Source organism: Bicyclus anynana, chromosome 19 (genome assembly GCF_947172395.1).
Source record: "Bicyclus anynana chromosome 19, ilBicAnyn1.1, whole genome shotgun sequence".
Classification (NCBI taxonomy): domain Eukaryota; kingdom Metazoa; phylum Arthropoda; class Insecta; order Lepidoptera; family Nymphalidae; genus Bicyclus; species Bicyclus anynana.
Genome location: NC_069101.1, coordinates 14,122,840 through 14,135,000, shown reverse-complemented (window position 1 = coordinate 14,135,000; position 12,161 = coordinate 14,122,840). Strand labels below are relative to the sequence as shown.

General features: G+C 39.8%; 1 protein-coding gene across 1 annotated transcript in view; it reads right to left on the bottom strand.

Moving 5' to 3' along the window:
- LOC112055481 (Ig-like and fibronectin type-III domain-containing protein 2) overlaps nucleotides 1-12,161 on the bottom strand; it is a 171,636-nt gene that overhangs the window by 104,152 nt on the left and 55,323 nt on the right. The window lies entirely within an intron of this gene.

Sequence of the window (12,161 nt, the reverse complement as noted above, 5' to 3'; positions counted from 1 at the left end):
AGTTTACAAGCACTTTTGACACGTCAGTCGACTATTTGTAAAGATTCTACCACCGGTTCGGAAGGCAGGTTCTGCTGAGAAGAACCGGCAAGAAACTTAACAATTGCTCTTTTAAAAAAAATCATACTGTAGTATAATTTACAATTGAAGACAACATTACAATTTCCTTCCTGTGTGAAGGTGGAAGCTGATCCAATGGTCGCCAAGCGCCTTTATCTTTAAGGAACTTAATAAGTTTAAATAACGGAGAATACCCATACATAAAAAATACATAAAAAAAATCATAAATTCCATATAACTTCCAGCCGCACATTTTGATTTTCTCATATTTCGTGGACATTTAAATAGGTAAGATTACATTTTTATAAATCCATAACAGCCTTTTTATAGTGTCGATGATATATTCGTACTTATTTGTTTGTTTACATACACATGCCAAGAATATTTAAACTGTATTTAAGTATATTTATACTATAGTAATACTGGGGGAAACACGTGTATTATTGACGCAATGTAATAATTATTCATGGGCTGATTCCCCCCCCCCCCCCCTTCCCTTCCTTTTAAGTGCGGCACTGATTAGTATGTGTGTACGATTTTTTGTTACGGAATTCCGTCAGTTACTTGTTACGTTTTTGTAATTACAATATACGCATCTATACTTAATATTATAAAGCTGAAGAGTTTGTTTTTTTGCTTGCGCTAATCTCAGGAACTACTGGTCCGATTTGAAAAATTTATTCAGCGTTAGATAGCCCATTTATCGAGGAAGGCCAGAGTATATATATGCCTACGGGGACGGGAACCATGTGAGTGTAATTAATAAAAGCTTTTATAGGTGAAAACTTCTTTAGCCACGTTGGGCACTTTTTTGTTAAGGGAATCTAATGGGTTGGCGTCACCAACATGCTCAGCAGGGTTATTATGTAACTCGGTGTACCATTCAAATATTCAGTCACTACATCGTTTTTCATCATATTTACGTTTTTGCAATCATCTAACATTAGCTTTTCAGCGAAATAACACAATTATCGTCATTTTACATAAAATAAAAGTTTATTAGTGACAGTAACAGATAGTAACGTTATTTTAACGAAAAATGGGTATTTACGTTATTTCGTTGAAATGATACTATCACTTAATGTAAAATAGCGCAGTCAAGCTTATTTCCTTGAAATAACTATTTTAAATCATCACAAAAACGAAAATACGATAAGAACGATGTAGTCACTTATTACTTGAATGGTACACAGAGTTATATAATAACCCTACAGGACTGGCACACGCGCAGTGTGCTGTGTACCTTAAACACTTTTAGAATGGATGAAATCTCCTGCGTTTGCGTCACCGACATACTTATTATAGTCTGGCAAGTCCGTTGTTAACACTCCCATGATATGCGGGCGACGGGCGGAAAGACTGGTGTAAAATCGTGCGTGCGGGGAAGTGACGTGCATCAGTCGTGGGTTCTTCATTCATCGCTACACGCCCCCTGCCCCGCGCGCCCCGCGCACAATATCGGAATTATTACGAATGAAGTTGCCAAACTATATCCCTTGACAGCGCATTTTAGGTTCACACCAATTATCATGTTCTAACCTAACCTAACCTTAACTTTAGATTTGACTAAATTATACTTATAAATTAACAATAACGACATGGAAAAACACTGTTTAAAAATATTAGGAAATGCACTGGCCACCCTCCGATTTTCTTTCTTTTTTCTTTGATTTGTCCATTGTAAATTTTTACCATTTTTATTATGTCCGCTGTAATATTTTTCTAACTCTATGGTAAAATATAAGTGTTTCACTTCCGATAGATTACCGAAAAATAACACGTTAAATTCTAATCAGTATTTTCAGTTCACAATGTGACGGTAGATTATAATATCACGAGTGAGATTATAACCTAACGTATTTTACAATCTAACGGTGACATATGTACTGTGCATTGTTGAAATATTGGCTGTCTGTAACTGCTAATTTTTTAAATCATTACGTTATCTAGTGCTTAGCCTTACGACTATAGCTTCAGTCTCGAACTGAAACATTACTCAAAGTCTAAAGACCACTATGAGATCTAAACAACATGATATTATGAAGATATTTCATACAAAAAGTTTGTAAGCCAGTATTTATCGTCTAAGGGCCGCGGGACTTGTGTCGAGCCGGCACTTTACCGACCTTTTTGTTGCAAAACTAAGTTTTATTAGATGAACTCTATCTATAATATCTGGAGCAATATTGTTTGTTCTTTTGATTGTGTATTAGTAAACGGATGTGTTTATTGCCACAAACAAACAAAGAAGTGACAATGGGTGAGGTTTTGGCGGCCTCCGTGGCGCAGTGGTATGCGCGGTGGATTTACAAGACGGAGGTCCTGGGTTCGATCCCCGCCTGGACCCATAGAGCTTTTCTTAATTGGTCCAGGTCTGGCTTTGGCAGTGGCTAGTTACCACCCTACCGACAAAGACGTACCGCCAAGCGATTTAGCGTTCCGTTATGATGTCGTGTAGAAACCGGAAGGGGTGTGGATTGTCATCCTCCTCCTAACAAGTTAGCTCCCTTGCATTTTAGATTGCATCATTACTTACCATCAGGCGAGATTGTAGTCAAAGGCTAACTTGTAAAGAATAAAAAAGCAAACAAAGAAGAAGTGACAATGGGTGAGGCATAAAGATCGAAGAACTGATGGACGTTGGGGTCCTATAGTACTGGAATGGCGACCCCGTACAAGGAAGCGTATAGTGTTGGTCGACCCCCATTAGATGGATCGAAGATATCAAGCGGGTTGCAGGGAGCCGCTGGATGCTGGCAGCTCTAGATCGTTTTGTTTGGAAGTGGGGGTCTATCTAACATGTACAACAGGCTGCTATTAAATTTGTGGAAAGGCATCCGTGGCACAGTGGTATGCGCGGTGGATTTCTAAGACGGAGATCCTGGGTTCGATCCTTAGCTGGGCCGATTGAGATTTTCTTAATTGGTTCAGGTTTGGCTGGTGGAAGGCGGTTAGCGTTCCGGTACGATGTCGTGTTGAAAACGAAAAGGGGGGTTAATTTTCATCATACTTTAACAATTAGCCCGCTACAATCTTAGACTGCATCATTACTTACCATCAGGTGAGATTGTAGTCTAACTTGTAGTGAATAAATTAAAAATTTAATATTTCATCCATACCCAGGGCTCGAACCCAAGTGTTTATGAATTGATACCACCACCACATTGACTCACTAGACACAATTTACGATCGTAGAGTTCACCGTTGGAACGAACGCTAAAACACATAAAACATGGCCATTTATGGCGCGGCCGGTCACGGTCATGACACACATTCCACTTTGCACAACAATGACATCAAAACATAACATTGCGACTTCGTACACCTTCTGATTTCCCTTGAGATCAATAAAATTGGCGGAAAATTTATTCGTTATCAACCCATATTCGGCTCAATCCTGAGCTCGAGTCTCCTCTCAGAATGAGAGAGGGGTTAGGTCTTTAGTTCCAATAGGCCCAATGCGGTTTGGCAGACTTCACACAAGCAGAGAATTAGAAAATTCTCTGGTATGCAGATTTCCTCACGATGTTTTCCTTCACCGTTTGAGACACGTGATATTTAATTTCTAAAAATACCATCAACCAAGCCAATGAACGTTAAAGAATGTTTATAAGAACTTCAAACACCAAATACATGAGCTTATATCCAGTGGCTCCAAGGAACTCGTTTGATGTGATTAGTCCCATGTGGGGTCAACCAATACTACGATTTCTGGTACTGGGGTGCAATTCCAGCACCTTGGGACCAACGTTCTACGTACTATGGGCTTAAGCACGCGAGAGCCACTTGTGGACGGTGGTCGACACTTGTTGCTACTTTTTTAACCCATACTTGCAGTATGATAATCGCGCGAGTGGCGTGTGGTGGCGTTTTGTGTCGGCATTTAGTGGCCGGTGCGGGCCACAAGAAGCGAGCAGCGACGATTGTAGCGTGTGGCGGCTACCAGCGTCATCCGTGTGAAAAGAAAAATGAATGAAAACTACAGAAAATGTGCCGGTAACCCTCAGTAAGTTGGTACAAAATATTACAAACTAGCGGACGCCAGCGACTTCAGTTTTTCACAAATGAGAACCATGGATTTTTCCGGGATGAAAATTAGCCTGTGTTAACCCAGAGTAAAATCTACTTCCATTCCAAATTTCCGTTCCATTCCAAAGTTGCCGCAGCGTAAAAGAGGGACAAACATACTTACACGCTTACACACAAACTTTCACCTTTATAATATTAGTGTGAAGACATGCTGCAAAGAGTTGCGTACTAACAAAGTCATAATCAAAACGTACCACAGAAACCATTGAATATCCTTGATGCGCAGCTAAATAAAATACGCAATACAACCTCACGTGCAAATCTGCGCAACTCGAGGACCATCTAGGCTGTGACCCTACCGTCACGCGGACATTTCCATACTGAGCGAGCGCTGGAAATAAATATTTATTGTTTGCATGCCGATGTGGTTATCTACTGTGTTATATCAACCTTGATAGCTATTGCCTCGTCGCCGGCAGTTCAGTGGTCAGCAAGTTCGATTTATGCACGATAGCGCTATTCTGTTATTCACGATGTTTTTATGACTTGATTAGCGGAAGCGACTTCGTCTGCGTGGAATTCATTTTTACACAAATACCGCGGGAACCATGAATTTTTTCGGGATGAAAAGTAGCCCATGTGTTAATGCATTTTAAAATCTATTTCCATCCCAAATTTCAGCCAAATCGGTTGAGTATTGCAGCGTTAAAGAGTACCTCATTTATTTTCTTTTGGAAGAAAAACAATATGTTATTCTAGATTCAAACTCAGGACTTCATCAATCATCATCCCAAACCATAAAATGTAACCACTGAATTAATGATGTAGTTGACAACAGATTATTTGATATCAAGTAGTGATGACATACGGATCCGAGACTTGGTCGCTAACTATGGGCCTTAATAGAAGGCTCAACGTCGCTCAGCGGGTGATGGAGTGAGCTATGCTGAGGGTTTCTCTGAGTGATCGAATCAGAAATGAGGAGATCCGCAGACGAACCACTGACATAGCTCAGCGTGCCGCAAAGTTGAAGTGGCAATGGGCAGGCCACATAGTTCGAAGAGCTGATGGACGTTAAGGTTCCAAGGTGCTGGAATGGCGACCTCGCACCGGGAAGCGCAGTGTTGGTCGACCTCCCACTAGGTGGACTGAAGACATCAAGCGGGTTGCAGGGAGCCATTGGATACTGGCGGCTCGAGACCGTTGTTTTTGGAAGGCCTATGCATTGGCGTATCTAGGATTAATTTCTGGGAAGGGCCCACAAATTACTAAACAGTGTCGACACTCAATATAAATTTCGTAAACAATATTTGTGGACGCAGAACTCTGATATGACTCGACTTATTTTATTATTTTTTCGTTGTATTTAGGGTAGGTATCCGAAAAGTCTAAATATATTTTTAAAAATCTTTATTATAAGTTGTAATGGTTATTATTTGATATTTTAAATTATATTTTGTGTAAAATTATTAGTGTTCCGCGTCCATCATGGAATTTCAAAATGGTAGCCCAGTATCCTAAAGTGGGCACAGGACTATTCTTGGGTGGGCTCGGCCCACCCGCTATATACGCCTATGGGCCTATGTCCAGCTGTGTACGTCTATCGGCTGATAAGGTAAAGAAAGGTAAGTAGGTAATATTCGATTGCTTAATAGGTACCTAACTAACACTCGACTATATTGATTAAATCGGAATTCACTAACAAGAAGTATCTATTAACATGCACAAAGTTATTGGACGGCTCTCAATAAAGGAATGCCGGATCGATTAATTTGCGTCGAACGCAGACAACTCGATCGGTCTTCAGCCGATGTACGGAACATCGGTGCATAGTACATTCATTAAACTTTGACAGACCGTTGCTATTCAAAACTTGCGCGTTTAATACCAATACCACAATACTAAAAGTAGGTAATAGCGCTTTCATGAGTCAGGCCTACTTTTTTTTCATTGTTTACAAGTTAGTCCTTGATTACAATCACGCCTGATGGTAAGTGATGATGCAATATAAGATGGAAACGGACTAACTTGTTAGGATGAGGATGAAAATCCACACCCTCTTCGGCTTCTACACCTTTTATATATATTTATTTGTATGTATATATATTTATGTAGGTATATATGTAATTTTTGGTAGATATTTATGTAAATTAGTATGTATATATATATTTTTTGATTTAATATATTATTATCTAAGTGTAATCTTCTACTTTTTCTTTTTATGTGAACAAAGAATAATGACGGGTGTACCCGTCATTATTCTTTGTATTTATTTTCTTTTTTTTCGATTGGTTGTCTGGAAGAGATCGTTCATTAGCGATAAGGCAGCCAATTGTACATTAGTTTTCAAATTAATTTTTGCTTGTTATTATTCATTTTGGTGTACAATAAAATATATTTCATTAATTCATTCATTCACGACATCATACCGAAACGCTAAATCGCCTATTTCGCACGAGAGTTAAAAAAGCGATGCGTTAAAACCCAGCGTTGGTGGGCGTAGCGTATAGAAGTTGCATTTATGGTATATTTCCCACGCCCAAAATTGAAAATGCAACACTTCTCGATAAAGAGAAGTATACACACAAATATAACCTACTTTGTTGAAGCCGTTAAATAAATATGGTTCTGATCGATATCAAATACGCACTTTCCGATGTGAAGGGGGGTAAGTTACCAGGAAACCCCCCAGAAGCATTACAAGCGCAGCTGCGTCCCCTAAGCCGGTTAGCTTTAGCCTGTTTGTACAAACAGTTCAAAGGCCTTAAAGTGACACGCCCACTATCCACACTCGACTGTATTTGTGAAACCTTAACAAAAGTTTCAAATTTATTTTAAGCTAAGTTAAAGCTAGCAAAAATGCTGATTCAGGAGAATATTTTATAAAGACTTCAAACACATTTTATCAACTCTTTTTTTTAAGCACATTTCTTTTTTTTTTTAATTGTTTACAAGTTAGCCCTTGACTACAATCTCACCTGATGGTAAGTGATGATGTAGTCTTAGATGGAAACGGGCTAACTTGTAACGAGGAGGATGAAAATCCACACCCCTTTCGGTTTCTACACGGCATCGTACCGGAACGCTAAATCGCTTGGTGGTACGTCTTTGCCGTTAGGGTGGTAACTAGCCACGGCCGAAGCCAACTAGCCAGACCTGGACCAATTAAGAAAATCTCAATCTGCCACATAAACGACAGTTCGATTTTTTTCATTAACTGGTAGTCATTATTCGATACAAAACACCGCAACGTGGTATTCTCCAATGACCAAATCTCCTTTTATAGGGAATTGGACAAATCAAAGATGAATTAAAAATGTCGTAAAACGGTGTAGCATTTTTTTGTGATAAAGTAATGATTGCATTAATAAAGTAAAATTATCAAGTTTTTTTTAATAACTGCCGGGTGGTTAGGGTAGGTCTAGGCCGGGGCTGGCTATTCCTCTTTATAATGTTGGATTTCCCTTTACTATGGATAGCGGTGTCTTGTAGCTATGCTTAAAAAAGCAAAGATGATGATGATTATTAATGAGAGCAGGGTAAGTTGCAGGTCCTATTTAGACCTTTTGTATATCACCAATGGATATCAGGCTAATGCGCGACAACCTTTACGAATCGATAAAGTTAAATTATTCAATAACCCTTCCGCCTCCTACCGAGGCTTCTGAAGATGAATGACCTACTCAGTGTAAATGCACTAACGCGTTAATATCGCCACTGACTGCTTCGTTGGTCTAGTGGAAGGTTTCTCAAAGTGCGGGGTACTCGAACCCCTATGGGTTCGCCATTCGACGGCAGGGGGTTCGCGACAAGATTTACGTAACTGATACCAAGTCAGAATTAAGGTAAAAATCGTCCAAAATTACTCCTAACATTGAATCCATTTGCGACAAGAAACAAGCACACCCATCACATTATTATTACAAACACATTTTTTTGGTACTTTATATGCTACCTTTTATTAAAATAAAAACCTTATTTTCGTCAACAGTCAAATTTTTTTTTCTTCGGTGTCATTAGTTAGTAAGGTGTTCGCTGTCCCTTGGAAATTTTAACAGGGGTTCATGGAGCCGAAACTTTGGGAAACCTTGGTCTAGTGGAAAGCCTATGTGGCTTCAGCTGGCCGATTCACTCATTTTGCCTTTCCTTTATTAGCCACTTAACATAGTTAACATCAAATTGAATGAAAATCACAATGACATACACACTGTTAAGTAATTATTAATTAGAATAAAATTCTCAGGTACGCAGGTTTCCTCACGATGTTTTCTTTAACTGTTTGAGACGAGTAATATTTAATTTCTTGAAATACACATAACTGAAAGGTTCGAGGTGCATGCCCCGGACCGGATTCGAACCTAAGCCCTGCGAATCGAAAGCAGACTTCATATCCACTGGGCTATCACGTCTCTTACTTACTTCTAGATAATTTTAATTTCAGAGTAAACTATCGATTTTCAGTTCTAAGTAGTTTCACAGTTAACCCCCTACCCCTCCTGTGAAAGGGTAAATAAACAATTAATTGAAGCAGCTCCAGTCTGAATCGATAGCACGGAAGTTTAGCCGTACGTCGACAGTTCCTGCTTCCTTGTAAATGTTACTTTGTGGCTGACACTGACGATATTGGATATTGGCCAAACATTGCCCGTGAATAATGTGTTTATTATTGACTAGCCGATGCCACGCGGATACGCCCGCGTAGTTCCTGATCCTGTGGGAATACGCGGATAAAATATAGTCTATGACACTCGCGAATAACATGGCTACCTATTGGTAAAAGAATTTTCAAAATCGGTTCAGTAGATCCAGAGATTTTCCCCCACAACTTTACTACAACTACAAACTTTACTTCTTTATAATCTTTATAATATTAGTAAAAAACTACAGACTAGAAGACGCCACGCGGATTTACCCGCGTAGTTCTCATTCCCATGAGAATACGGGGATAAAATATGGTCCATGTTCAATTATAGCAATAACTTATTATAATTATTATACAAGAACAAAACGCAAACTTACTAGACTTGACCTTAATTAACTTACAACGTAACGAAATCACATAAAACATGTTTTTTAATGATAGTTTATAAGTCGTTGATTATCAGGAAAATGTGTCAAGAGTATCATATCGATTTTCCTCTCAATCAAACAATGGATGCGTCGAGATTCAATTATATTATACTAGCGGACGCCCGCGACTTCGTCCGCGTAAATTTCGATGTCAACTTTACTACTACCCCTACCCTACCCTACCCCTACCCTACCACTACCCCAACCCTACCCTACCCAACCCCTACATCTACCCTACCCCTACTCTACCCTACCCCTACCCGCTCCCTACCCCTACCCTACCCTACCCCCACCCTACCCTACCCCTACCCTACCCTACCCCTACCCGCTCCCTACCCCTACCCTACCCCAACCCTATCCCTACCTTACCTACACCCTACCCCTACCCCCATCCTACCCCTACCCTCTCCGTACCCTATCCCTTTCCTACCCCTATCCCACCCGTACCCCTATCTCACGCCTATCCTACCCCTACCCTACCACTTTCCTATTCTACCCGTACCTCTACCCTACCACTACCGTACCTCTACCTCTACCCTACCCCTACGCGTCCCTACCCGTACCCTACCCTACCATGTAACTTCTCTATCTTACTCCTACCCTTAGCAAAATCGGTCCAGTCCCTCGAGAGTGGTGGTATGACCAAGAGAAATAGAGACTTCTATGCTAACAATATAAAGAGGTAAAGTTCGTGTGGTTGTAGGAGGTAATCTCTGGATCTACTGGACCGATTTGGAAAATTGTTTTACCAATAGAAAGCTACGTTATTTGCGAGTGTCATAGGCTATGTTCGATCCCCATATTCACACGGGAACGGGAACTACGTAAATGAAAGCGCCGGGCGTCGTACAGCGGAATTTCTGCGGCTTTTAGAAATTTTGTATTATCTCCGAAACTATTTAAGTAATTAACATACTGTAAAGGGCAAATCTTATCTCCGTAATATCCTTGTAATTATTAAATAATTTATTTTAATAAGGATTAAAGTTTAGTTGTATAAATAATGACGTAAACTTAAGTATATAAAATTAATAATTTTTAAAAACAAAAAAGGTACTATATCTGCTAATATATAGAAGATAGATATACGGTGTCGCGAACTTTTTTGTAGAACTTTTAAAGATACATAAAGTCTCCATACATTAATTTCAATTTTTCACAATAGTTAAGGTAGCGCATGCGAATAAGTCTGTTTAAGAGGTTTTTCAGTCCGACCTATAAGAGAAAACCCGCGATAACTCAGTAGTTAAATATGATAGAAATATAAAATATAGCCTATAGCACTCCCCGATAATGTAGCAATCTACTGGTGAAAGAATTTTTAAAATTGGACCAGTAGTTCCGAAGATTACCCCATTTAAAAAATGTGACAAACTTACAAACTTACAAACTTTACCTCTTGTGTTTTAAAAATTATTAATTTTATATACTTAGGTTTACGTCATTATTTATACAACTAAACTTTAATCCTTATTAAAATAAATTATTTAATAATCACAAGGATATTATGGAGATAAGATTTGCCCTTTACAGTATGTTAATTACTTAAATAGTTTCGGAGATAATACAAAATTTCTAAAAGACGCAGAAATTCCGCTATATGACGCCCGGCGCTTTCATTTACGTAGTTCCCGTTCCCGTGTGAATATGGGGAGCAAACATAGCCTATGACACTCGCAAATAACGTAGCTTTCTATTGGTAAAACAATTTTCCAAATCGGTCCAGTAGATACAGAGATTACCTCCTACAACCGCACGAACTTTACCTCTTTATATTATTAGCATAGAAGTTTCTATTTGGTCATACCACCACTCTCGAAGGACCGGACCGATTTTGCTAAGGGTAGGAGTAAGATAGAGAAATTACAGGGTAGGGTAGGGTACAGGTAGGGAAGCGTAGGGGTAGTGTAGGGGTAGGGTAGGTTTAGGGCCGGGTTTAGGGTATTGGTAGGTTAGGGGTAGAGGTAGGGTAGTGGTAGGGTAGAGTCACGGGTAGGATAGGGAAGTAGTAGGGTAGGGGTAGGATAGGCGTGAGATAGGGGTACGGGTGGGATAGGGGTAGGAAAGGGATAGGGTACGGGGAGAGTAGGGGTTGGATGGGGGTAGGATGTAGGTAAGGTAGGGGTAGGGTAAGGGTAGGTTTGGGGTAGGGTAGGGGTAGGGTGGGGGTAGGGGTAGGGTAGGGTAGGGTAGGGGTAGGGTAGATGTAGGGGTTAGGTAGGGTAAGGTTGGGGTAGTGGTAGGGTAGGGTAGGGGTAGTCATCATCAGTACATCGAAATTTACGCGGACGAAGTCGCGGGCGTCCGCTAGTATATAATAATTGAAGAGTTTATTAGTTTGTTGAACGCGCTAATCTCAGGATATACTGGTCCGATTTGAAAAATTCTTTCAGTATTAGATAGCCCATTTATCGAGGAAGGCTATAGGCTATATATTATTCTGGTATTCCTACGGGAACGGGAACTACGCGAGTGAAACCACGCGCCGTCAGCTAGTGTATTAATAAACTCTAATAGCACTCAAACAGCTAACGACATCAAACAAACGTGTCTCATTCCGCCGAATGCTACAAATGGCAACTATTACAAAGGCGCGGTTCAAATTACAGCTGTAATTACACTGGAGCTGTCTCATTTAGCGAACTGACGTGTGGATATAATCCACGGGGATATTGAATGGGTAAAGCGAATGTAATGACGTGTAGAAGACACCTATTTATGGCCTGAATTTGAAGCTAAAGGAGATTTCCAAAATTGGGCCCACTTTTCAGAACGATACAGAAATGAAATTTTAACAGACTCAGAAGTGATTACAAAAATAATATATATCATTGATACGGCAGTCTTTTCCGACTACTTGGAGAAGAACGGGAGTATTGGTTATATTTAAAAGTTATGGCCAAAAAACAAAAGTCAAAAAATTTTAATAAAAAAAATTCAACCGACTTCCAACTAAAAAGCAAAAAATAACATCTTACCTACGTGCTACCTTCTGATTAGTT